The sequence below is a fragment of the Pygocentrus nattereri genome, chromosome 5 (genome assembly GCF_015220715.1).
Source record: "Pygocentrus nattereri isolate fPygNat1 chromosome 5, fPygNat1.pri, whole genome shotgun sequence".
Lineage (NCBI taxonomy): Eukaryota > Metazoa > Chordata > Actinopteri > Characiformes > Serrasalmidae > Pygocentrus > Pygocentrus nattereri.
In genome coordinates, this window is record NC_051215.1 from 45,093,420 (window position 1) to 45,098,419 (window position 5,000).

The 5,000-nt window shown below is 40.0% G+C and overlaps 1 protein-coding gene across 33 annotated transcripts in view; it reads left to right on the top strand.

Moving 5' to 3' along the window:
* camk2g2 (calcium/calmodulin-dependent protein kinase (CaM kinase) II gamma 2) overlaps positions 1 to 5,000 on the top strand; it is a 101,712-nt gene that overhangs the window by 42,614 nt on the left and 54,098 nt on the right. The window lies entirely within an intron of this gene.

Below are 5,000 nucleotides of genomic sequence, written 5' to 3' on the forward strand. Positions count from 1 at the left end.
ATTCCGAATAGCCTCAGTCGGACAAGACTATTCCGATTGGGGTGTTTACATGGACGTATTCCGGCTAAAGCCATGAAGAGTGCTCAACAGCCGATAGCCACGTTTACACGCGTCCAAACGATCTGTTAATAATCCGACTAATATCTCAATCGGAATCAGATTATTTTTTTTTGTCTGCTGAATATTTGAAACATATTTATACTAAATAAAACGTTAAGATTTATTTTGTTGCAATAGCATGTTTTTGAAATTAATCAAATGTTATTGTGTTTTGTCATATCGCCAAAAATATCGTTAATGCAAAAATACCCTGAAATATCGTGATATTATTTTAGAGCCATATCGCCCACCCCTAGTATACACCTATATTAACTACAGTAGCTAGTGAAGACGCTTGTGATTAAATACACGCAACAGATTTGAGGTTTAATTAATAGCAGCCAAAGTAAGAAAAGAATGGATTAACTGGTCGACTCACAGCTGCTCCTTCACGCTGGAGTCGTTTACAGCAGATGGGCAGGTTTCGGGAAGCATGTTCAGCAGTTGATGATAATAAGGCTGTTTTCTTTAGTTGATCTGTATTTGTGTGTGTATATTTGTGTGATGAATGCCTGTATGTTATTGTTACTTGGGTACTTTTGCTGTTGAACCGACATGTTTGAAGTCGGATGACGTATGTTCTTCAGTTGCTGGTCTTTCTGCCACCTCTGAAGTCGACATGAACACATCGGTGGTGAAGTGTTTTTGTGGCTGGGAGCTGCTCTGTTTTGCTGCGTTCTGATTGGCTTTCAGAAGTAAATCTTTTCGATTTAATCTGGTTTTCCCCGTAATTGGTCTATGCACTCGGAATGTATTTCCAACGTGTAACATTGTTGAAAAAATGAAGTAGAAAGTAGAAAATGAACTCAAGTAATCAGAGTAAATGTAATGTTTCCACCTATGATGCATACTTGCATAGGTGCAGGAAAACTAACATTTAGCTGTTCTGTTAAAACATAAAAGCAGCGTTCCATTGAAATTTTGGTTTGTGTTTTTTTCCTGTCTTTCTGTCTGAATAGTGAGTTTAGTATTCAAGCACTGGCATCTCGACGGTTATCCGCTGTCACAGTTGATCTCATCTATTATCAAGCCGTTTGTGAGTTGAATTATATTTAAGCGCAGAACAATATGAAGCTCTGCAGTGCTGTGGTTCTGCATTGCTGAAGCTTTCTGTATGTCTGTTTTTGGAGTATTTGGGATGCAGCAGTTTGTCACCTGTTGCTCTCAGATTATCTGGCTTGTTTCATCTTGTAACTCTGCCAGCAAACCAAGCTTCCACTGTATTAGAGTAGGAGCTGGATACGTAACCTTCTGACTGCTGTTGGGTTGCCTTTGACTGTAATTTTACTGTGAGATTAGAATATTTTGATGATGCATGTTGGTTTTTCTCTCAGTCTAAGCTAGAGTTGTATTCTGTGGTGTTGTGTGTGTTTATGGGCAGTGTGCTGTGTGTTAGCTGATGAACGGGGCTGCGATATTTCAGAGAGTGTGAGAGCCAGAGCAGGCCCAGCAGGAGTCACTGCATTGAGTGCATGATTAGAATTCCAACCAGCACAGTCCTGCCGCTGGAAATGACAGCCTAACTAGCACTCTGCCTCTTCACTAGAAAGTGGGTGTATGTGAATTTGTATGTGTGTATTTGTGTGGGTGTTCACACAGATAAATGCCAGCATGTTACTGTTATTTGGATGTTGGTACTTTTATAGTCGGACTGTCATATTTTATGCTAATCACATCTGAGGTAAACACACATGCCACCGCTTGCATGCATATACAGCTGGACGTTTCACAGAGCAGATTCCTGTCTTCTAAATCCACCATCCTGGAAAGGGAACAGCAGGGTAGCAGTGTGATGAGGATTAAAGAGACATGCGCACAACACCCACACTTTTTCTCCTTCTGGTCCAGCTGTGTTCCTCTCAGGACATGCACATCTGTCCTCCAGTAGACTGCCAGCTACCATCAGCTGCTGCTTCCACTGGTGTCCTCTTACTGACCTGTAGATACACACACACACTCGTGTGTACAAACACTCACTCGGACTCGCTCACACGCACACGTCTAATCATTCAAAACCATTGTTTTAAATGTAAGTGCCCACAGGTTGCTTCAGCTTCCAGTGCTGTTGGATTTCTCCAGGCGCCACAGTGTGCAACATTTTCCTATTTTTAAGATAAACGGATATATACAAAATCACTGTTTTCACCTCAATGATGTTACTAGCCAAGTCTTTTTGTTTTAGCTGGTATCTCTCTGCCTGAAAAAAGCAGGTCTTAAGTTAATAAGCTGACGCCAAATGTGATAAATTCACTTAATGATGTTGAAAGTTTTATTCTGTAAAATGTATACAGCTTTAAATAAATAAACTTGGGCTTGATGTTTAGGTGTTGAGCCATGGGGTAGAGCTAGCCTCTTGCGCTCTCTCTCTCTCGCTCGCTCTCTTGCTCTCGCACTCGCTTGCTCTCTTGCTCTCGCTCTCTCTCGCTCTCTCTGTGACAGAAATATCTACTGGGATATGCACATACGCACTTATTAGTCCTCTCTAGTTCTTATCAGTTTCCCAACAAGGCAACAGTCTTATGGGTTAGTTAATGAGTTACTTGTTTTACACATTATGGGTTTTTTGTTTTGATTGAGCTGTGTCTGTTAACATTAGTTTAAATCCAAAACAGTGTTGCTGGTAAAGCAGTGTTTACATCATGTTTACATCAACAATCGTAACTGGATTGGACTTAACTTAGCCAGTACCACCCAATTCGGATATGCCGGAGTCTGCGCTGATCCTTATTAAATAACATCATCTAATTTTAAGTAATTGAAATTGTGCTGTACTGAGCTGTACCCTTTACACGGTTGAGGAGATTTTTTTTTTTTTTTTTTTTTTTTGGTCAGAACAGGAGAGCATCTGTCATTGAAAATAATCTATTCTAACATTTCAAAACCAACAAATCTAACCTAATCAAACTAATCAGTAAAGTTTACCTCTCTGCATGTTTGCTGGTGTAAACTACAGGTTTGGCTCTTCTGCTGCGTTAATGCAGAATGGTGGTTTGTGCACAGTAGGGAAAAAAACCCATACATTTCTGATATGAGCGTTATTGTTGTATGGCTGTGAATTGGATATGTGTTCAGCACCTATGAAAGTGGCTCAGATCGGATTAGAAAAGATAAGATTTGCTCAGCCTGTGCCATAGTGCTGCTCTGCATGGCTCTTCTGTGTGAGACCTGAGAGACTGATGTATTGCTTTGAGTCAGTTGTGCTGCAGCAGCAGGTTGTGTGGGTGTGTCCCTAAGCCTCTGGGTTAATTTGGGAAACTTGGAATAAATTGATGTATTTGCTCCCTGTGTGTGAAATGTATACGTGTTTGTGTGTGTTTAGAGGTGTTGTCTAGTTCCTGTTGGGTATCCCACCTCACCTGACGACTTCAGTATTTTCATTAAGAGACCATCAGGTCCCTGTTCCACTTGCTCTGTGGAGCTAGTAGCTCTGCTCTGCTCTGTTCTGTCCAGCTACCGACTGCAATTCATTGTCTATCCTCATACAGACCTCTCCATAGATTGGTTTCTAAAGATGGCCTTACTGGCATGCCAGGCATCGACTGTCCAGCTGTTCCTGAATAGCTGAAGCACAGAAATAACAGTCCTCTCATCCACTGTGATGTGCTGTGGGTTTGGCCGTTTGATATCTTCTTCAATAGAAATTCTTGTTAATGTAAAGATGCTAAATGATTGATGCACTTGTTCAGTGACGGACAGTATCTTCACAGGCTCTGAACCGGTTTCTTGAAGTTGTGCTCTTGTCTTATACTCATTTGGAACTTTATAATTTGCATCCACATATCAAAAGTCCATGTCTAGCATGATCGTTATTCCATCAGACCTTTTTCTGACGGTTTTCTTTCAGACCTTCAACGCTGTTTGATCTGAGTGTTCTCTTTAATACTGGTTGGAAATTTATCCTAGTTGTAGCCTAACTCCACTGTCCAGTGTGGTCCAGACGAGGATCGTGTTTTACGGTATATTAGCCTTTAAAACTTTGGAGTCACTTGCCTTCTTTGTTATTTTAAATGTGTTAAAAGGGTGAATTTTACAGATGTGCAGAGAGGCCATGAGGTAGTTATAACTTTCTGTTTTGAGTTAATGATCTTGTGATCTCAAAATAAGTTGTTTTCTTGAGATAACGAGTTAATTATCTTGTGACCTCAAAATGAGTTATCTTGAGAACAATATCTTATTTTGAGAACAGAATTGTCTAGAGTCAGTTGTCTTGTGATCTCAAGATAAAAAGTTGTTGTTTTGAGATAATGAATCAATTATCTTTTGATCTCAAAATAAGTTATTATCTTGAGAGAAATTATCTTGTGACCTCGATATCTTGAGATAAAAATTTAATCGTCTTGATTAACTTAATCGTCTTAATTCAGAAAGTTCTAGCAAAAGCTCATGTCCTCTCTGGACTTCTGCAGAATTTAAATTGCAAGCAGGGCGAGCATATTGGGATCATCTTATTCACTTATCTGCACCAAACTTCTGAACAGTACTGTAGCTCTGACCCCCTTGACCTGCCTCCAGGGAATCTAGACTAGCACCGCAGAAAAGCTGCTTTGACACAATATGAAAAATATCTGGTGGTCTTGTGTTGTGGGCAAAATCGTGATATGTTACTATTATTGTCTGAGTATCAGAAATGTTCTCTGATATCAGCTTTACTTCTACAACACTGAACAACAGCATGTGTCATAACAAAAGCCCAATTGAGACTATTTATAGACAGCCTATGAAAAGCAACCAGTCTATGGTAACTGCATAGTAACAAGTGGCCGAGTGAACGTCTGCACATTCTGCAACTTTGCATAGCTTTTTTAAATGTGGCATTGCTGTCGTGCAGGTCCATTTAGTCCATTCTTTGTCTTGTTCCTAAACATCAGAAAAACTAAATATGATGCATGCTGTGCATCATG